The sequence below is a fragment of the Lathamus discolor genome, chromosome 16 (genome assembly GCF_037157495.1).
Source record: "Lathamus discolor isolate bLatDis1 chromosome 16, bLatDis1.hap1, whole genome shotgun sequence".
NCBI classification, from domain to species: Eukaryota; Metazoa; Chordata; class Aves; order Psittaciformes; family Psittacidae; genus Lathamus; species Lathamus discolor.
The window spans coordinates 4,939,321-4,962,479 of NC_088899.1; the positions used below are offsets into that span (position 1 = coordinate 4,939,321).

General features: G+C 42.2%; 1 protein-coding gene across 3 annotated transcripts in view; it reads left to right on the forward strand.

Annotated features, from left to right (window-relative positions):
- Nucleotides 1-23,159, forward strand: part of RERE (arginine-glutamic acid dipeptide repeats) — a 221,527-nt gene that overhangs the window by 18,167 nt on the left and 180,201 nt on the right. The window lies entirely within an intron of this gene.

Sequence of the window (23,159 nt, forward strand, 5' to 3'; positions counted from 1 at the left end):
TGGTTTTGCAGTGGTTTATCTGCCTGGTGAAACTGCACCTTGAGGTGCGATGCAGATGGAAACACCTGCAGCGATACCCTGTGCTTTCCCTATAAACCCATGGTCCTCAGAACTTGCTTGTGTTTTGTGGAAACTAATAATAGCTCTTGCTCTTCAATGTCAAGGTCTGTAAAGCCCACTCAGCATCTCTCAGCAGGGAGATCTCCTCCAAGTGGTGGCTGTTGATCTTTCTGCTTAGTTTGTTTGCTCTTCTGCAAGCAGTTTGGTCAAGAAGTACCCATCACATACCTTGTGGTTTTAATTCAACGCAGGCTTCCCCCTCTGTCTCCCTGCAGTATCCCTTTCTTAGTTTTCTATTAACTTCTTGGGGAGAGTGATGAGTAAATACTTCTGGGTGGTAAATTATCAAGAGTAGAAACTGGGTGTCCAATGTAACGTTTCACACTAACAAGAAATTAAATGGAGGAAAATAATATCTCTTCTTGGTAAGTAGAGATACAAAGTCCTTCAAATATTGGTGACAATGAGAGGGGGAAAGGTAGCACTTAGTCGGGAAATTCAGCATCTGTGTTGAACTTCATAGAATCATAGAATAGTTTGGGTTGGAAAGGACCTTAAGATCATCCAGTTCCAAACCCCCTGCCATGGGCAGGGACACCTCACGCTAAACCATCCCACCCAGGGCTTTATCCAACCTGGCCTTGAACACTGCCAGGGATGGAGCACTCACAACCTCCCTGGGCAACCCATTCCAGTGCCTCACCACCCTCACAGGAAAGAACTTCTTCCTTATATCCAGTCTAAAACTTGAGTTCATCAAGGTGGAGCAGTAAAAATGAAAGCAGTGGTGGTGTTGGAAATATTTGGAACCTAACCCATAAATCCTTTTGTGCTTGGAGGAATCAATTTACTTTTTGTTAATTCTAGGTGAAGAGAGAATTACAAGTGGAGTGCAGTTTGAATCCTGTCAGTGGTTTGGTTTTCTGCAGCAGTAGGTGTATCTGCTTGCTTAGCTTGCCATCATATGTCTTTAACTGAGCCAGCTAGTTATGTTTGGGAGGTGTGAAGAAGAGAGTGTAATCTGTGAACAGTGGCGAGCTTGTGTGTAGAAACTCAAGATCTCACCTGTGGTTTTCTGTTGAGCACAGCTTGTTTGTGTTGGTTTTAGAGGTTTCTGGATAAAAAAAAAGTGCAGGGCACCTCACAGGTATCTGCGGAGGTCAAAGGAAAGACTTGGCTGTGATCTTGCCGGAAAAGAACACCCCTTTTCTTTGAAGAGTCAGAGGCCTATCGGAAGGTGTTGGTTTTGTTGCTTACAGAACCTGAACGTTGTGTCTTGCTTCCTGGAAAACAACAGGCCTGAATGATTTGTAGGGACTAGGCACTCCCAGTCTTTGATGTGTACAAGAGGTTGAGTAAAGGATGCCTTTAGTTACAACCGGTTGTGTTAAGTAGTACTGACTTGCCTCAACAGCCCTTCTTCAGCTCCTATAGCCCTGCCATGAATTCATCTGCTGAGTGCATCACTGGAGGTGGAAATCGTGCTCGACTTGACTTAAAGGATCAGATCATTGACATTCAAGGGACAGAATGCAGTCAATATTCCCCAATTCTAATAAAACTTGTCAGCTTTGCAGTGACAGCCAAGCATCACGCCTGGAGACGTTCACATCTGCAGAATTGCCAGTAATAAGTCTTCTGACCTTCTCTAACCGTAAGTGTTTGTGTGATGCAGTGGGTGGCTTCTGTAAGACACGTAGTTCATCTCCAACTGGCTCCTGAAGCCTTGAATGTTCTTAGTGGATAGTGTGAAATAGAATTTATGATAGTGAAGAGATTTTGGTATTGCCCCCCTCCAATTTGGATGTGAATGGCAGCAGATTAAAGCCCACCCATAGCTTTTTTGCATTAACTCTCCTGTGTATTTGTGTGGAGTAGACTTATCTGCATCTCGACTGCTGAAAGCTCTCTGCTGGGATAGAGAGGGGTGATGTGGTGTGAGAAACCACTGCTACACAGCTTCTGTAAAGAGACAGGGAAGGAAATAAGCGTGTAGCTCCATGACAGAATGCTCTGTTCTGAAGCAGAACGAGGAGAAAATAGTCCTGTTCCGTGCCAGGGGGATCAATAGGGCCTCTGTTGAAACAAATGAGAATTTTTATCTCTTGAGGCTATTGTTGAGGGCAGACTGAGGAAAATGTTGAATGGGCTCATGCTTTTGAAATCATTCTGTAACTGCAAGGGAGAGGAAGGTGCTTTTAAAAATTGAGTGAGCAATTATGAAAAGGAGGTTAGTCGCTACTTCGGTAAATGGTGCCTTTTGTCAGAGTGGAGTGTTCAGTAGCTGAGCAAGCACTGGGGAGTCAGCAGTCAGAGCAGGCACAGATTGCTGCTTATGTATTTTGTGGCTTCAGATTTGGTGTGTGTTGATTTGTGTGTCTGGAAAACGTGTGTGCCCTGGAGAGAGATGAACATAGGTATCAAAGTAGAACTTGTGATTTCAAAGGGAATACCTCTGTAAAAGATAACTTCAGACAAGCAGGATTATATGATTACATGTCAGTGTCTTTCCATTCATTGAATTTTGCCATTTAGTCTGTCCCACAGGATGACTCTGGAAAGTATGGAATTCTCCAAGTGCTGCTCAACCCCGCACATGTGCTGTACTAGAACTCTGCAATCTAGAGCCTGTTAGTGACCGCAAAGGTATTCATAATTAGCACCAGTAATGGTATCATGGATTACTTAGTAAGAACACAGTGGTGAGTAGGGAGCAGTGAGAAACAGGCTATTCTGAGTCTTTCAAGTGCAGTACCTGTTTTTCCTGGTGCAGAGCAGATGAAAGCCTAACAAATGATCCACAAGCACATATAGGAAGTGTTATCATAAACTGTACTTGAATATTGGAAAATGATACTTCTGCCAACTCATGGAGTTCTGGGTTTTATTCTTTTTGGTACAAAAACTGGAGATGTGTGGATGCTGGCTTTGCTTTTGACAAAACAGTGCTGGATAATAGTGTTTTGGCTTGGCATGAAGCTCACTTAAACCTCGGAAGGAAGAGTGAGAGATTCCAGCTTGAATTTCTTGTTTATGAAATACATGTGTGCTCTTGCCTCCTTCATATATGTGTGTATATATGCATATGTATTGTGGTATGTGTTATGCAAACAAGGAAAAATGAGTATTGGCTGGCTCACTGGGGTTTGTGCTTCAGCAATTGATTCTGACCTACTAATTCTGTTTAGGATGGGAAGTGTTTACTTAGGGAACATGCCAAGTGTGATACTTTGCTCTGTTTTTGAAATGCTCAGAGGACCAAAAGCCTTTGTTACAGCCTCACTTCAGTTATAGCAGTGGGAAGCAGGAAAGAAACGTGCCTTTTTGAAATGAAAGAATAGCTTGAGTTTCAGAAATGCTGAGCTGAAGTGATTTTTTTTCCTCCCTTTACCTTGTCACATTAACATGATTGCATGTTTCACTTTTTATGCTAAAGAGTTTCTGATCTTCAAAGGCAACTTTCAAACAGACATGCTGGTTCAGCCAAGGGGACTAATATTTTAGAAGGAATATTACCAGTCATAAAAAAGACAGAGTTATGATAGTTTCCATTAATTTTAATAACTTTTTGTACAGCTCTTGAGTCAAGATGTGAGAAATTAAAGGGAAACACGGTTCTCTAGTTCGACTGCAGTGTATTTATTCCTGATATACAGCATTATCTTGCACAGACACTGAAAGAGCCTTCATGGAGCCTCATTGTGTGGCTTGCTATAGTAGTGCTGTGGCAGAGGTGGGAGTCATTTTCCAGTCTCTGCTTAGGAGTCTCATAACCCTGTGTCCTTGGTTCAGCTGTAACAGTGGGCTTAAACTATGACACCCTGTATCTGTATTGCCTCTCCTTGGGATCTCTGCCCTTCAAATGGGGCAAAATGCTATGAAAATGATCTTGAATTTCAGCAGCATGGGGTTGAGTAGAGAATAAAAGAAATAACATGGTTTGTGCTGCTTGAATTCTTGCTCTTTCATCCGAGATTGGGGAAGAGAATAACCCTGTTTTTTCCATACTCTTTTTGTGGTCAAAGTAGTAGTCATTTGCCAGTTTTGGTACATCTGCTTCACCCTGTGAAGTGGCTGACATAAAATGCTTTCCATTTAATTTTCCAGGTTGTAGGAGCAGCTGAGTGTTAGCAGTCAACTGTGCAAGCTGACTCCTTTGCAAGATGAGGGCCAGAAATACCAGCTCAATTTCTTCCAGCAGTCCAGTGTAGGAGTTCATGGTGTTTTGCTTCTATTAGGATCAAGTGGAACTAGATCATAGAATCATAGAATGCTCTGGGTTAGAAAAGGACCTTAAGATCATCTAGTTCCACCTTCCCTGCTGTGGGCAGGGTTGCCTCATACTAGATATGATATGAGGACATGTCTTGATTAGCCCTCCCCGTTTCAGATTAAGACAATAACAGGTAAACATGCTGGGCTCTCAGTACCTGTGGGACTCTGGTTTGTCTCAGAATAATTTAAGAGATAGTGAATGTAACAGACCTAATCAAATGCATTCAAATAGCACAGTGAATATTCATGCAATGATAATAAATATTGCTTTTCTCCTGAAAAGCCTGTTGGTGGGATGAGGGAGAGAAAATAAGGAGCTCCCTTCCCTGTCCCCCTCCTTATAAAAGATGCAAAGATTTTATGTGCTCTAAATACTGTTTAGGAATAAGAGTTCCTAATACACGCAGCTGCCTTTTCGTGATGTCTCAGTAATCCACACAACGCAAGCTTTCCAAAACCATGGGAAATCAGAAACAAATGCAGGTCTTCCACTTGGTAAACATGGGGTGTAAGCAGGGTAACTGAGTTCCTGTGAAATGTCAAATTCCCTTTATCATGCTAACCACCAATAACGCGCCAGATGTTTTGACTGCATTTAGTTATGTATTAAACATGCAGAGGTGCATGAAGTTCGTCTTCAATGCTGGCAATGCCAGTGCTGTTGACATCCACTTTGCGTGTTCTGTGGTTTTTGGGGTGGCCTTTGGTGGTGCGTGTAACTGTGTGTGTATGACTTGTGTGTTTGTAGGTGTATTGCTTATAGTAGAGAATTGCTCTAAAATTAGCTGGCTTCATTCAGATAAGCTTATACTTTGAAGTTAATACTGCTTTGAACAAGTTTTTTCTATCATCCTGTCAATCAGTGCTTGCATTATTAGTTCAGTAAGTAATTACATTCCCCATCTGCATTTTACTTGCTGAAATGGAGGCAAGGTTATAAATGATAGTAATTATGTATAATACTTCTGTTGTAAGCAGAAAACTCCAAATGGGTTGTGTCTTGTACTTAATAATACCTTTGTCTAAAATGCCATCCCCAGTGATTTGTTAGTGTGTAGCACAGCCTCTGCATATGCTAACTAATGCATTTAGGGTTTTTGCTGCAAAGGGTTGATACAGACTATACCCTGCCTGTTGAGAGGAGAAGCGTGTCTGCAGTGTGATTCGTAGCAACGTGTGGAAGCAGTAGGGTAATTAAGATGGCAAACCTTGGAGATCTCACATCCCCTCCCTCTTCCCTTAGAAAAAATCAGCCTCATCGTTGAAACAAGACTTGAAAAGCACGCTCTGAAGCCAGAACAAACAGCCTGAAATTTTTATCGTCATGTTGCTTTTAAAAGTCCTAAATGTCCTCTATTTAAAATGAAATTCTTTTGTATTAACCTGCTTTCATATGCTCGCTTTCACCAGACTGCGGAATTGCCTGATTTGACTTTCTAATGTATCTGTAATGAATCTTCTGGGAAACAGAGTGATAGAATGCATATACTGTGCAGCTCCATTGTAAAATATGCTGTTAGATCTAATATATTTCAGATTTTATGTATATTTTTTTTAGGGGAGGGGTGTCCCTGTCAGGTATTAAAGCCTCAACCAATTCTCTAGGGAATTTCAGGAGCTCGCACGCTACAGTGTGTAATATTGCCTTGATGAAATATATTTCCAGCATCACATATATAAATACACTGGGTGATGGTGATACAGTTATATTAAATTCCAAGGCGTGTATTTGGGGAGAAGAGAATAAAGATGAAAAGTATTGGCAGATAGCTCTGTCTCCCTGATAGCCAGGAAGGATCATTTTAAAGGATATATCCAGAACAGACACAGAGGGTATATTTTTGTGTTCAGATGCCTTTTTATTCTGCAGCTGTACTTGCACAGTGTCCAACCTGTGAGCAAAACGACCATTTGCAGAATATTGCATATACCATATGTGAAAGGGAGGGGAGAATCCAAGTGTCTAATGCTCAGCTTGGCACTTAACAGCCATTCCTTTCACGCTTTCCTTTCAGGTCTGAAATGCCTATTATTTCCACTCGTTGCATTCTCCTTGCAGGGAAGGCCATACTCAAATACTCCTGTGTATTGCTGTGTTGATACCATTTAAAGAGGTCTTATGTAGTCTTGCTGCTTTTTGTTCCTATATCTTTGGCCTTCCTATGTCTTCACAATGACTGCTGCAACAGGTAGAGATAGCCAGTGTGATCCTTGAATTGTATTGAGCTTCTGAATGATGTGATGTGTAGCTCTCTCTTCAAGCTGTCTCGTCATCCTCACTGAAGTTGGGATATTACTGAGCCTTTTGGGTAGCCAAAATCCCCTGTGGCAGGAAGAATCAGGCAAGTAAGTGGAATGAGAAAGATGTTATGAGCTTATCCTTAAGTTCTGTTCCCTACTTGGAGCTGTAGGATAACTGGGAAGCCATTGCAGCCTATGGCGTGTGGGGTTTTCATATCCTTTCTGTGTTCTGTGCCTTTTAATTCACAGGGACATACAGGTTAGTCAGCTTTAGCGAACTCTTCCTTGTAAATTAACTTGAAAATAATACTTGCATAATATTGGCATAGTCTTAAGTTGGGGAAGTTCAGGTTCCGTCCTTCCAGAGAGTAAATACCTTTGGATCCTGGTGATGAGCAGGTTTAGTGTACTTGCAGTGTTTGTTGAGCCTTTTGTATGATAAACAGTCCCTTGGATTTCCTTTAATTCTGTGCATATGTGGGCCAAAGTTATTTTAAGGCCCTGGATTGAGCTGTTATACTCTGAAGAGTAAACGGAAGCAGCAGCCACTATTGTGGTAGGTCTTCAGTGTAGTAGATCAGATTATCAGATTATGCTAAGTGATTTTCAACATTGAGGCTTAAGAAACATAGAAGTTTCCCTCCACTGGTGTTTATTGCATTTTTTAACTTGCATTATGTGTACTGCTGTCGCTCTATAGGTTTGAAACTATTTTACAGCATAGTGAGTATTGCTGCTTAGATCTAGTCCTTGGAAAGGGTGAAGTTAAGAAAGGGTGTACTTAAGAAAGAAATTATATAGACAGTGTTTGTCTCTACAAACAATGGCTTGTTGTTTTTCAAAGGGGACTTAGGGAAATCACATTCTCAGAGCAGTGGTTGCTGTAGTCACTAAATCTCTGCATCTCCAGGGGCTTGGGGAGGGAGTCATGGTACATCCTTTAGCAGGGAGGATAGGAAATGTTGGCAATTGGAACTGAAGGCAGTAAAATAATGGAAGGGAATCATTTAGGAGTGCCAGCTTGCATCCCGGTGGCTGATAGAATTTATACTGGGAGGTCAATTCTGCTTGAAGGATTTCGCCCACAGCATATTTGCCTGACAGGGCTCCAGCTGATCTCTTCATTCAGACCAGTTTCGTACAATGCCCTCTTCTTGAAAGCAGGGAGGTGCAAATTGCCATGAATAAAACTAGGCATAGTTTGTACATCTGTGGAGAAGCCCCAGTGTTTATTTGGGATTTCATTTTGGGTCCTGTGCCCAAAGGGCAGATTTAAGCTCAAATCTGTTAGTTTTTAACATGCAGAAGCTGAAGGCAGATAAGTACTAAGCAGGTTCTGGAGCCTTGGAGGATGTTCTGTGTTTTTCCGGTAGATAACCTTTTTCTTTGTCAGCTGAGTTTGGGCAATTGCAATAAAGGCTGGTATTGCATAAAAAATGTTCTGTGGACATTATCGTGTCAGTGCTTTCCACTCCCCTCTTTTTCCCCCTTTCTGGTTTCCTCCCGTGTAAAATACAACTCCTCCGATCCATTGTAGCAGCCTGACTTGCATCTTCCTGTCTCTAAACCAGGTTACACACAAAGCAGCCTTTTGTCAGGGCATTGGAAGAAAAAAAAGCAGTCTACACTTGGAGTCAAAGGCTTTAAAACCCCTGTGTGTCACCGCTTGGGCGGCGAGGATTTATTTTCCATGTTCCTATGTGGCAAGCGTACGTGCCGTGTTTATAACCGGGATCTTTCCTCCCTGTTGTTGCCATTTTGCATTCTGTTTTTGTAATCATCTTCTCTAAAATGGCTTTATTGTTCACTGATCAGGTGTATCCTGACATAAATAAAACATTGGCAGTAATTGGCTGTGACAGGTTTTCAGCACTCCCTCCTCTCTCAACCGCTGCCGCTTGCAGCAGGCATCTACAGAACCCGGTCCTCACGTAGCAGAGTCCCTGGGGTAATTGGCTTTGACGGCTACTGGTTGCTGCAATAATACTGATCCATGAGCCTGTGTGAGCTGCATAATGCCTCAAGGATTTTGTACCCATCAATATGTCCTCAGCTGGAATCACTTTCTTTTCCCCTTCCTCATACTTTTTTCAGTGGCAGTTTATTAAAAGAAACGCTTGCTACATTTACTGTGTATTTGGTATCTACACAACCTCAGCTGTCATTGTAGATGAAAACACGACCCTGCAATTCTGGGCAGAACGCTGCGTGTCTGCAGCTGATACAAAGGAAATTTGCCCTGCAATTGGCAGAAGACACTTGCAGCTCACGTCTTTTATTTATGGAGGTTACACGGATGTTTAAAAATGAAGTGGGATATTAAAATGGAATAATCTGTTGGCAAGAGCACGGCTGCTTTTGTTAGCAAAACTTAATAAGCTGTGAGACAAACAGGGAAATAAAGGCAGAGATGTGCATGCTAAGTGAGGACTAACGGTTTGTCAGTTATAACCGCAGCTGAAAGCATCCTGGCTTGTTTGCTGCCTTAAGTAATAACTCGGATTTCTTGTGTGGTGTCTGCTAGAACAAAAATAAATCTCTTAGTTGGTGGTATTGATCAGCCTTCATTTTATGTACGCAGTTAGAGAAATGCAAATCGCAGCAAATCCACTTGGGTTGGATCCTAATCAACTGAAACACCAAAGTTATTGGGTTCTTAACCAAAATTGGCACATAGAGTCGAAATTTCTTTTTCTGAGCTACAATTACTGCTTGCTCATCATTTAAAGCAGAATTTTGGTGGATGAGGCCTTGGCCACGGTAATTTACTATATCAACAGTAGTTGTCATTGTTCTGGGGAAGGAAGTGTGTATAAATATTCCTGCATTACTTTGTTCTCTGCCAACTTTGAGGCTCTCTGTTTAGGGAATCAGTTCTGCAGGACTCCAATAGTAGTTCAGGACACAGCAGACCAAAGCTACAGTGGTTGAGAAGTACCTGCTCTTGGAATGGGTGCTACTGCTTGCTTAAGGTAAAATGCTCTTGGCATGCATCAAACCATCTTGCACCGGTAGCAGGGTCTGGGTAAGTAATGCAGCTTTAAGGCTGCCACTGATTTAGAGAAAGGGCAGGGGTTTCTTTTGGTTATGTGTTAGTGCCAGGCTGTAGCTCACTAGAATAATTCTTTCACTTAACTGTGCTACTTCTAACATGGGTTATGGGTTTATAGTCGTGCAACACCAGTGTGTGGCTGCTCTTTGGAGGTAATGTGCGGAATATCCCACTATGAGATATCTTTAATTTTAGACACAAAGCCCTTCCCAGAGAAACAAACCCTCTGGTTTAGTTGTAGATATGGGGAGGTCTGGCAAAATCAAGTTCCTTGTTTCATGGACCCAGCTGATACTGATACTGAAAATACAAGTTGCCTAAGTATGTACTACAGAGAGGAAGTTTACAGTCGGTGCCTGGCTGGCTCTTTGCTTTTGGGTTCCGGTTTTCTGTGACAACAAAACCCCATTTCCTCCTTAGCTCATACTTGAGGAGTTTGTTTTCATAACTGTTCATGTGTCTTGAGTCTTTGGGCAAAATCCTGAAGCAAGACAGTCCTCGTTGCGCAGTCTTTCTGTTGGTGTTTTGAAAGAAAAGGTACTGAAATGTTATGCTTGCCTCTAGAGGAGCACAAAGTGCAAATAGGACTTAAAAATAGGATTTCCTTTGTTTTTGGTACATTATCTCCCCTGGAAATGACTGCAGTCTTTCGGGAAGAAATCTTCTAGGCAATAAGAGCAGTTTAAGAATCTCACTTCAGCTTTCAGAGTAAGTATTTGTAAACTACAGTGTTATAGTGTAGTATTTTCATCGTTTTTCTCTTTCAAATTGTTCACGCTGTGACCAGTCATAGGCAGTTCTGCTCCATCATGACAGATAGAACACCATACACTGAGGATCAAGTCCTTTATTCCAGGTAGACCTTAATTTGGGAACAGAATGATGTTTAAACCAAATTCAGGCTCTTTTGTAGTGTAGCACCGATATCCTCCCCACCCCAAGAACCAAACCCAGGGAACAGCAGCTTTTCAATATGCCCAGCAGAGTCTTAGGACTCAAAAATAGCAAAATGCAATTAGAGGCTAATTGATGAATGTAATTACATGTATATTCGACTAAAACTGGGTTCTGCAACATTAGCAATTGAATTACAAAATGCAATGTGATTGTAAACCTAGCAAAAAATATTTTGCTGATAGATGTAGCTGCTGTTTCACATCCTGTTTTCTACATCAACTAGTTTCAGCAGCTAGTGTATGAACAAGTGAAATACTCTAATTTGCATTAGAATGAAGCCTGGTCTGGAAACATTGCAGAATTGCTTGCTAAACTTAGGGCAAGTAATTCGTATTGCTTTAGACTCTTGCATGCAAATCAGGCTTTAAACATCCTCGCATGTGCCAGCGAGTGAGTTCTCTTTCTTGGATGTAATTGGGGAATATTGAATCTATTTAGGAGGAAGCGTTTTTGATTAGTGCGTGTCTTCTCACTCTTCCTCCTTCCGCTTGTGGGTTTAGGTCTCTTTCTCTCACCATGGTAGTGGTATGAGTTTCAGTGCCGGTTAGTTCAGCAGCTGACCCTGCCTAGGTGGCTTTTGTAAAGCTATTTCCAAGCTCATTTTTATTGACTTAACTACAACCCCTGACTTGAACTTAAACACGAGCAGCAAGTGTGTATTGGCATGGCTGAAGACACAAGGGAAGACATGCATGCGGTGGATGTAGAAGACAGGTTACTAGGCTGTGCTGCTTCTGTCCTGTGGTACTTGGTGGTTTGTTATTTGGGGAGCGGGTAGTGCACTTCCCAAGTGCACATCGTTTGGATCACAGCAGTTGCCTAAAGATACCTGTTTGAGGGAGGGGTGGGCTGCTTTGGCTTTCAGATTTTGGTTAAAGTCGGGGATGCAGCCAGAATCAGTGTTCCATGGCCAAAAGCTGGCAGTGGCCAAGGCATGCTGCTTTTGTCCTCAGGTGTGCTGAGTGATCACAGGAGTAGGATGACTTTCCTTCCCTCCTCTTTCTTTATCCCTTTAAGTATTATTACCTGGGAAAAAAACTTTAGTAAGCCCAAGTGAAGTGTGGATTGAGACTGCAGTATTATCCTGTTAGATGTGTATTCCTTACCAAGGGTGCTTCATGTCATGTTAAACTAATCCTTTTGGGGATAGATTAAGGTAATTGATATTCTTAGATGCCTTTAAAAAACAATCTGCATGCTATTCCACTGTTACTCCAAACAGTTTGTCCACATAGATAAGCTGAATGTTTAATCTGCTTCAGCTCCATCCCTTCCTCTGCATGCCACATTCTGCCGGTCACAGTGCCATTTAGGTGGGTTTTCAACTTTCTAAAGCTCTTTAAAGTTATTGAAGGTAACGGCTTACCTGCTGTATCTTTTGACATGTAAAGGCTGACAAGGCCAAGCTGTATTTTCCTAATGCTTAAGTTCTTTCAGATTTGCATGTCCAGTTCACTTTGCACTTTGTGTGTAACTACAAGGGGGTTATTCCTGTTTTATTCTTGCATTCAGGGGTTTTTAGCTTTGAGTTGAACTGATTAATGCATTCCTTCTAACGCTGGTACCAGCTACCCAGTGTTGAAATGTTTTTGCTGAAGGGAGTTTCCTCCACTAACTGGTGTGTCTAAAGAGCACTGATATAATCAGAAGTGGTCCTGCAAAGAATGGCTGAAGTCCCCATCAGTAGTTAAAAAAGGCCTAGTAAAGACCCTGCTTGCTCTGTCCTCTAAATGAGATGGCACAACAAAGAGTACTAAAGTGAGAGTGTTTTTCCTTTGTGTTCTTTGCTGCTGTTGCACAGGCAGTATAAATTGCTTGGAGTGATCAGTGTACTTCTGATGCAAGCAAGAAACAAGTGGCGACAGGCAGTGGCAGCTAATCCGTGTGGTATCTGTATGGGAGAGCATTACTGTGGAAGATTGCACCGGTCATCTCTCTTGCATTAATATTAGTTAGAGTCACTGTCAGGAAAGGTCACAGTCTTGCTGATCCAATGTGAAAGCTACACACAATCTTGTTAGCAGATACTGTACTGCACAAAAGAGGATTACATAGCAATAATAGTTCATAGTGTATCTCTTCATTGCTCCGCAAAGGAGATTGATTTATTTTCAGGTGTATGAATGACAAAATTCAAAACGTAACTTATTTCCTTAATAAAAATGTGCATTGCATGTAATGCTTGAAATGTGCTCTTCTAAATAACCCTGTAATGATCTGCAAGCTTGCTCTGACTTAAGAAGATTAAGGAATTAATGTCAAATTACAGATATAACTGGAAATAGTATTTACTGTGTTGAGCAATCAGGAGAGGTAGCTGGTTGGTGAACACTAAATGTATTTGTGAGATGCTTTTTTCTTAAAGGAAGAGCCACGATTGTTAGAATACCTTAATGTAACTGTGCTGTGAGTGTGTGTGAGGGAAAGATGGCATTGGCCGGGGATGCTATTTTGTCAAGGCTTGGCTAAGGATACAGGCGGATCTGCTCCATAGCTGATGGTGTCAGTTTGGTTCTACATCAATTACTTATGTATCAGCAAAGTCTAGAAAGAGGAACGGTTTCACAGTCAAAGTATGTATGTGCAGTGGGTTAGTGTTGGTGTGAGGTAATGATAAAATGCCTAAGAAGATTGTCTGTTACATAATACTAATGGAATTATGGATGGATAAACACATTAATAGGAGGGAGGGAGAAAATGCACAGACTGCAGCTGTGGGAGGCATAAATGTTGTTGCTGAAAGCCATGGCATAATTTCAGTGTTTTTAAATTCAGTGTAGCTGGTTAAAATGAACACGTAACAGGGTTTAGTTTGCCTTGTTGTAAATGGCTTACCTTAATCTTTCTATTTTGGTCAAGTGAAAGGGAAATGAGGTCTGAGGAAATGCTCTTTAGTGGAAGACGGGAAAGCCACCGAGATTACTCAGCTGTCAGTTGAATTGCAGGTAGTAACCTTTAAGGTGCACAGCAGTTTGCTCTGATCCTGAAAGTGAGCAGTAGTGGTTCTACAGAAAGAATGGGTTGTGCTGAAACAGTGGCCAAGCTATTGATCCTTCTGGAAACAGGAATCTGTATGGAGAGATGTAGTGAAGATCTGTAGCTATCAAAAGCTCTTACGGTAGATGCTATTTTTAGCTGCTGTTCTCAATTATTTGTTCATGTTCAAAGGTACATAAACATGGATGAAGGCATGAGCTTAAAACTCCAAATTGCCTCTTAAACAGGCAACCACTATAAAACTGCCAACTTTGTATGTGCAGAAGTATAAAGCTGTGAACAGGAAGTCTAGTAGGTGTGTTAGCTGTGTATGACCTTAAAAGCTGTGATATAACACCTTTTGTGTCTCAAAACCCACTATGTTGCAAATGATATTATTAATCTAGCAATGTTTTACATAGTTTGGTATTTATTTCCATCAGGATATTGCTAAAGATTAGAGGCAGAATGATTATGTTTAAGGCTTGCGAACCTGCTGTTAACCAGTGTAGAGAACTGCTTTTAGTGTATGTGATGGAGACCCACGTGGATGTATGTTTGTATTTGTAAAAAGGATGCAATTTTGATACATGGGTTAAAACCAAGAAAAAGAAGCACGTGTAGAGTTGACAAGGAAGATGCAGCTTTAAATCTTTAAATACACTGAACATGCAAGGGTTTCAATGGTGTGCCTGCAGTCTGGGTAGCCTAGCCTGGTTGTGCTAGCTGTGAAATAGCTCTTGAAGCTGTGGAGTTGAGTTTTGGACTCGTATCTGTTAGGCAATTGCAAGAGCAGCTGTTATTTTGAACGTTTCTCTTGCAACAAATATCTCTATGGAAGGTAATTGGTGATGGAAGCTTATCGTAGGCTCAGGTTCCTGTCTGTTTGTATTGCAAACCCCCTTTCCGACTTCTTTTCCCAAATCTTTTCATTGTGCTGGCAGTGATTCAGTGTGTTGGAGAGACAAACGATTTTCTTCTGCCTCTTTGGCTTTGAGCTCGTGTAAAAATAAAACCCACTGTTGGTTTCACTCCTCATTGCTCCTGTGATTTACGTTAGAGGAAAAGGTTGGTTGAAGATAGCCCTGAATTCTCACAGTCCTCAGAGTTCTTACAGTTGCTGCAGGGTCCTCGTGATCTTTCTGAACCCCCTTAGATGAAGGATGGATGTCCTCTTCACGAAAGATTAGAAGGATAATCATAGATTTTCTGAAGCAGAAGATAGATCTCCAGTATGAGAGATGTGAGTAAAGCTTGAGCGTGACCTGGTACGTTTACTTGCTTTGCTGTGCTAGAAAACATGGCCCTCAGCCTGCAGAATGGAGATGGGGTGGTAGGTGTGAAGTCAACACCTTCCTCCTTGCTTAGGGACTTAAATTGCCTTCACAGCTCACTAGAAATTGCTCGCAGCGTATAACTTGATCTAGGTTCTCAGTCATTGGTTGAGTCTGCTTAATTTGGAGGATTAAACCAAAAAGACATGATTCATTTCTGCAGTCTGGTTTTTAATGCTTTGGGGTTCTTTTCTTTTGCCTTTTTAGAGAAGAAAAGGTGTAAGTGCACATGCAGAGTGATTAAGAAGCTTTACAGCACCATGTCTGTTGGTGTTTAGCAATGTTTAAAAAGACCATATACTCTTTATAACACTTACTATAGGAAAACTAAATTTGTACAGGTGTAAAACTTAACCTGTGGATGTGGTACTCCTAGAAAAGCTGCACTGTGTGCAGTAAAAGCAGCACCCTGTCGTAAATGAATCTTGGAGGAAGTTTAGCTGTGGACTTATCACCGAGTTATGGCCAGCCTGCTGGAATATGGTGGTGGTTGTTCAACACTGCAAAGATGGCTTCATGCAGTGAGACACTGGATTTGCTGTTGCACCTCTCTTCTGAGCTGGGACTGTGGTGGACGTATAACTGATATGTATATGTACATAGATATATATACATGCACACACTATATGTGGTTGTAGAAAATAAGGACATTTTACAAGGGGCTGTAGGGGTGTCTCTGCCCCGTGGCAGGGGATGGAGCTGGATGAGCTTTAAGGTCCCTTCAACACAAACAGGCTGGGATTCAGTGATTCCCTGATGTCTGAAAAACGCAGTGTGCTTACTGATACATAATGGGTCTGTTCTCAGCTTTGGTGTAAAATACTACCAGTTCTTTAGAAACCTGCAGCTACCACTGGCGTGAATTCTCTGCATGCTCGAGGGTGTTCATGTTCTTAATGTTCCATGTTATTAATAGGGAGCTGGCTCTAGAGGGCGTTCTAAATCAAGAGAGCATCCCCTTCCCGTTCTTCAACATGCAAAAATGATGTTTTGCTGAAGGAAAGCAATAACCATTGCTATGCGTTCCTTCTGTCTCCTCACCAGCCACATGGCCTCTCCGTGTATTGGAAACATGAATATTGGTGTGGCCTGGGGAATTCATCTGGAAGATGCGTCTTAATTATTTAGCTCTGGGGGGATTCTTTCACAAGCTTTGCAAAGCACTCGGAGCTCAAGCATCCTATCTGCTGGTTTCATGCTGACTTAAATAATTTGGGTGTTTGAAGTAGCTGTGCAGGCCTTTATAGAGCATAAATAAAAGGATGAGTGGTTCTAACTTGATGCGGTTTTCTTACTGCCTTGGACAAGAAGGAAAATACTGCATTTTTGCCTTGATATATTCAAAGAGAAAGAAGCAGTTTCTCGACCTGCTGTGATTTTTAATATTCCTGTCTAGCAGCTAGTAATAACTGGTAGTAAAACATGTAATAATGTACAAATTCCACACTGAGGTTTCATGGAGGGATTTTTTCCCCCCCTGTTGTTTATAACTGTCCCTGTAACAACACTTCCTTCTTTTTCTTCCATTTACATAGGCTTGCGTCCTTTCCCAGAGAACTAAATAACTGTCCTTGGGAGGGCATTTCCTGGTCAGACATTGTAAAGCTTCAAGGTACTAGTGGTTCATGGCTTCTTGATGTTGAACTGAGCGTAGGATAGTAGATTCCATATCGGATTCCTTTCAGTTTTGCCAGCTGCTATAGGTTATATATCCAGGGACCAGCTCTATGTGACCAAGGCAAAGCATTAGAAGCGCTGGTAGCGTTTTAGGGCAGCCTGGGTATTGCTGTTAGGCTGACTTCCGACAGGCAAAGATGAACTGTTTTCAGCAAGCATTGTCAAACCTGAAAGCACAGCATTGGCAATAGCTGCATAGGCACAGAGCAGACTTCCAGGTCACCGAATTCAGGTCGCTCTTTAATAGATTTTCCTCTGAGCATAAGAACTGTTTATCTAATGACTAAAGTCCCTCCGTTAAGGTCTTACTTAAAGCTGTAGCTGAAGCTCTTGGTCAAAGAGCATTTACATCTGCAAATGTAGTGTCTGTTCACATTGCTCTTCTTGTTTTGCTGCTCTGTGGCAAGACAATGCATTTCTTTTACAGCTTCGAAGGAAGCCTTGTCTTGGGAGCTTGGGGTGCATGGGCTTTCTGGTACCTGCAAAATCAGGCAGTGTGATTGTTCAGAGTGCCCTTTATGTTGTACTGAACATCCTTTGCCTTTTTCCCCTGGAGAAGTGAAACACTTTCCCCTTGAATATACAATCAGGTAATACAAAGCTCATAATTTTTACCTCTGACTTGAGTGGTTATGAGGATAGTAATTGTTTCAGCCTGATGGAGATTAAAACTTGTCTCCTATGTCAGTTATTAAATGTGGGAATAGCTGCAGGCTCTGGAATAAGATATTTGATTTACAGTGGAACTGTGTGAAAGGCTATAACACCAGAACTGTGTAGATTTGTTTGGTATAAAAGCCTCATTTAAGAGGAGAAGCAGCCCACTAGACCATTCCTGGTTGTGATTTCTATTTTAGTAGGCTGAAGCCCAGTGTGGTGATTTGTGCGGCATAATGACGGTAATTCAGAGCAGGAAGATGAGTTGTCTGTAATTTTGAGCCTTTCTCAGTGTTACAGCTTCTTATCAGCAGAGTTAACAGGAGCTGAACTGTCTGTAATACATGGAGGTTTCCTCCTTTCTCAAGTTAAAGGTTGAATTTATTGCAGGCATGTCTGTTAGCTGATGTTGGCATTGAGGAGCGCTGTGGACACTTGCACATTATTGCTGTGGACGTACTTTTCTGCTTAACGTGGTGAGCAGTTGTTTAATTGGAAAAGCTGTTACTTCTCTTGATCCTGCCTATAGTAAAAATCAATGTCCTCTCTGCAGTGTCAACTAATAGGAATCAAACTCATTGAAGGGTGAAAATGGTTTAATCAACAGAGAGACATCTTAAAGGTTATTTAAAGAACCCCAAACCCACAAACAAACCAAACGCCCTCACCCCAGCTCTGAAACTAGTGAGCCAAACACAGTGCTTCCAACCTTCGCTTGGACTGATGGAGGGGGAAGGTTTAATCTGCAATGGATATAATGGTCTTTTGGGGAGCTGTTTGATTTCAGTCTTTCCTTTTAAGCACATGTATCTTCAGCTTTTGGATCAGCTGACAAAAATGAGGTCTAATGATGGGTTTCTTTGTAGTGGAAGCCATGAAAGGCGCTGTCCATTCATTTCAAGAACTGAATCTAACAGGATTGTCAGGCTTATTCTTGACCTCATTTGTCCCATGGGGTCCCCTTACATAAAACATCTATTGCATAGCTGGTTATTGGAATCTCAAAGTGTGGATTTCCTTGAGAAAGGAAATGAAAACAGCATATTATGTTACCCACTCCTTTGGAAAAACAGGTGGTGGTGGGATTGGGATTGATGTTTTGTAATCCTGTAAACCGGGTAATGGAGCAAGCAGTCATTGCTTACAGGCCTGTAAAGGGAGGGTACGGAGAGTACTTCATGTTGCTGTCTTGAAATTGCATGTCCCGTTAATATTTAACCACTGTTAACAACTGTGCTTTACGAAGGAGCCTGGAAATACAGGCTTAGATTCTAGTTACCTACCTCTAAGCTGGGAGTTGGTATTTTTATCCATGTTTGTCCACTCCTGAGAATTCCATGCTTAAAATATTTTACAGCCATGACTTGTACTACCCACTGGCATCCTCAGGGAAGTTCGGCATGTGCAGCGTGAGCTTTTTGGCTGGTGTTCAGGGGGATGGCACAAGTTCTTCTTGCTGCCTGTCTGTGTATGGTTACATGAATGTGAAGTTCCATGTGTATGTCCTATTGTTATTTGTATGGCTACAAGAAATCTGGAAGAGGGGCTTGGGACAAGGGCCCGTAGGGACAGGCCAAGGGGAATGGCTTGAACCTGCCCGAGGGGAGACTGAGCTGAGCTCTTAGGCAGAAGCTCTTCCCTGGGAGGGTGCTGAGGCGCTGGCACAGGGTGCCCAGAGAAGCTGTGGCTGCCCCATCCCTGGCAGTGCTCAAGGCCAGGTTGGACACAGGGGCTTGGAGCAAGCTGCTCCAGTGGAAGGGGTCCCTGCCTGTGGCAGGGGTTGGAGCTGGATGAGCCTTAAGGTCCCTTCCAGCACAAACCAGGCTGGGATTCTAATTGAAAACCTTCATTCTGACACTTGGTAACGGGAGGTTAGAACCAGGAACACAGGGGATAACCCAGTGTGTGTTCTGTGGCTGCTTAATGATGGCTGCGTTAAGGAAATGGAAACTAAGTGTGACCTTTAAATTATTTTTCCCCCTCAATATGCCACCCTTGGCATGTTCAGATCCTGAAAAGCAATGAAGCAGATTCTATTTCATGAGGAAACCTCCTGCCAAGCTTTTGTCTGATTAATGGGTTATTAATGGGTTATTAATGAACTTAAGGTATAAATATATATACCTTTTATCTGGTGAAACGTTAGCATGGGAATGCAGCGCTTTCTGTCAGTCTCCTCATCCAAGCCTTGACGCTGTGCTCAGAGGAGAATGAGGCAATGGCTCATAGACCAAACAGAGTAGGAAGTAAAAGGTAGAAGTTTGCAGAGTCAAGTCTCTACATGGTCTTTGTGGCTTACTTGAAGTTGCAGTGCCTTGGTAGGTTCATCATGTCTGTAGGAGTCTGACACTAGATGGCATTCTGCAGCCTGGCTGGGCACCTGAGCAAAATGGGCATCGGTCACTCTGCAGCCCTTTTGCTGAGGGAGGTTTCTTCTGTTCCTGTGCAGCAGCTTGAGAGCTGCTTGTTTATTGTGACTTTGGAAACTGGCCTCGCATCGTCTGAAACCCGTACATGCCTTTGGTCCAGGAATGTTTGCTCTCCCTGTGTAGAACTCGTAAATATTGCCTTAAATGCATGTTTGTGTTATGGAATCGTCCCTTTGTGTGTGTGTGGTTGAGTTAGCTCTTGATTTGCCATCCGCAGGCAGTTGATTTCATCAAGGATGTAGTGTTTGGAACACGATTTACAGGGGGAGGGAATGGTACTCTGATGTATTACAGCTTTCTGCAGGTGCTGTCAAGGAATTGCATAGGTAACTCTCACAAATCCTCATTACTGCGTTGCAGTGAAATTATTTGGCTGCCTTGTTCTGATGGGGACTGCATGTTTTAAGCTGTTCTCTCTTAGCTGGTGTGGATTACTGTGTTTTCTCTCCATATCACAGGAAGAAACAAGTAAATAGAAGACCTGGGATGCCTTTTATGTTGAGTTCTGTGTCCAATAGGCTACTAAAGGAACAGCGTCAGGGGAAAACTTGATCACAGCCGGTATAGCCTTCCTAAAATACTGAGTTAATTTGCGTGTTTCTGTGGTAGCTGCATTACATCTGAAACCTGAGGGACTTGAGGGATGTGCAGAATCAGAACACAGGCACATGAATGGGATTTTTAAGCCCTGAGTGTGATTTTATGTTAAATGCCGATAAGAAGGCGTCCGTTGTTTTGACAAGTGGCACAGAGCTGATGTATGTTAAAATATACAGCAGGATCCGTTTTTGTGAGTGTTTGATAAGCGAGTGTAAGCCACGCTTAACTGCTGCCTCCTCTTCATCTCCAGCGTGAGAAATAGCGTGAGGCTCGTTTTGAAAGGCCGTTTGGGCTGTTAATTGGTTGATAGGAGCTATCACAAAATCTGCCACTTCCTCTTAGTTCTCTAAGAGCTCCGTGTAGGCGGCTGGGGGCTGCTGTGTGAAATGTGTTCCTGCATCAGTAAATCCCGAGCTGTTTGAAAACCAAATCGGAATCAGAGTCCAGCAAACTCCTTGTGGAATTTGGGTGATTTAAGGGTTTCATCAGGGGCTGTGTTGATAGGACAAGGTGGAATGGGTTTAAGCTAAAACGGGGCAAGTTCAGGTTAGGTACAAGGAAGAAGTCCTTTCCTGTAAGGGTGGTGAGGCACCGGAACAGGTTGCCCAGAGAAGTGGGTGAATGCTCCATCCCTGGCAGTGTTCAAGGCCAGGTAGGGCAGAGCCTTGGGCAACATAATCTAGTGTGAGGTGTCCCTGCCCATGGCAGTGGTGTTGGAACCGGATGATCTTAAGGTGCTTTCCAACCCAAACCATTCTATGATAGCTTAGAGTGTGTCTCTAACAGGTGTTCCAAAGTATAAAGAGACCTTTCTCAGAAGGATAACCCGTATAGTTTCTGAAGTGTAGTACACTGTAGCATGGGCAAGGTAGATACGCACCTAACACTTGGTTGCAGTTCTTACCTTGATGTAGCTATATATATTTTTAACATTCTTAAGAAACATATGTATATGGGAAAGTATCAATTTTTGGCATAAACCGCTATTTCTTCCTGTGAGGTGGACGTTGTCTTATTTGCTTACTCTTCAGGAATTTGTGGAGCAGAAAGAAGAGGAATAAATTAAGAACCTTCCCCTTATCCCATGTTTTGGGGGATTCTTGAGGGGTATGGTGGGGCAATGCCTGAGTTTTATACATGAGGTATCTTACTTGATACTTCGGGGAAATCAGGAGTTTCTTCTCCATGTAACTGAACTGGAGACCTGTGGTTACAGACTGTTAACACTGTTTCAAGATTATAGCAGAAACTTCCTGTTTTAATGCTTATCTCCCTGTCTGGAGGGAGAGATTATTATAGGTATGGGCACATCCTGTGGTCATTGTCACTTAGTCTCTTGTGTTTCTGAAGCCCTCGAATGTGAAAGTGATAACTGCCCTAAAACCCTGTGAGCTGTTCTCACGTTTCCCATCTCCACTGTGATTTCAGTCAAAGGCTGTAAATCCATTGCAAACGTCAGGTATCTGTTCCTGCTGTACTTGGTGCGTTGAGAAAATCTCTTGGTAAAGAATCTGCCTTGTTCTGGAGGGAGGATTGTAAAGGAAGCATTTGGCAGTCGTTTCCTTTCGCCTGGGAGCATGAGCATGCTTTATATTATAGTAGTTTAAACATACCACAGGCTGTTGATAGAGGTATCAAGTTTTCCGTTCCCAAAGTTATTTTCAGTTGAAACTGGAGGGAAGAGCAGGCACTTTTCCGTTGTTTTATGATTGCTTTGATAGAGTCTAAAACACACAGTTTGCTTACTTCTTCCTTCCCTCCTTTTCTTCAGCTTTATCCTCCTCATTTAACTATTGAGAGTTCTACCTTGGCTCCTTTTTTTGTCCAGCTGAGAACAAATGGTTTCTTTGGGGTTTTTTAATCCATTTATTAAACTTTCAAATAGGTAAATTTTCCTGTTAAATATGACATTTTTCTTGACAAATATTTGGATTTTTTTGGTCTTATGTTTAAGGAAATACCTTCTGAAATAAACAGTGTGTGCCGCTTTGTCATTCAGTTCAAGAGGCTGCTGAACAGGTTGATGTCTTGCATTAAATACCACATAATCTGGCAGACACAACTGGATTTTGCCATAATATCCTTGGCTTACAATGTTCCATTCTGTAATGTGGAGTTTCCCAAGGCAGGGATTTTCTACTAAAACATTCTTCAATTCCAATATTTCTCCCTATAGAGAGGAGGAAACAGCAGAGGAGAAATATAGGAAAAAAAGTGATTTCTGTGAACAGCAGACATGAACTTTTTAACTTAAATTTGCCCTGCCTGGTTTGTTTCATTTCCTGATATGAAAGCTGTAGCTGGGTTTCAAGTTACTTGTCTTACTACTTGGTTAAGCTTGTTCACCATATCCCGACCGAGTTTATTACACTTCATACATACCTATTCACATAAAAGCTTTAATGTACCATCTTGCCAAGTCGCTCCGTTGCTCAGCTTGTTAATCTTGGGGTTTGTTTGCTTGCTTTCTTCTCCCCCCCCTTCCCAAAAGCAAACTGTATTTCCGTCTGAATTCTGTCTTTTCTGGGGGGCAGCTATTGCAGAGCATTGTCCTCGAATGAAGTTCTAACTGGAAATAGAAAATGCTGTCTCCCCTTCTATACCTCATGCTTGTTTTCTCTTGGGTTCTTTGTTAGGCACCATGAAGTCTGGTTTCAAGGGTTTACATAGCTGGAAGAACTGAGTCTTCAGCATTTGGAGGGGAAGAATAAGGAGAAGGGTATGGGCTGACACTATTGTGAGCATCACTTAATTGCATGGGGATTTGAGATCAAACTCCTATGTGGCTGGGCCCTATCTGTTTGGGTCTGGGTGTATTTTTCCTTCCCAACACTTATTAAGCTAGGCCTTCTCATAAAATCCTGGGATTTCACACATTAGCATGTGAATGGCCTTGCCCTT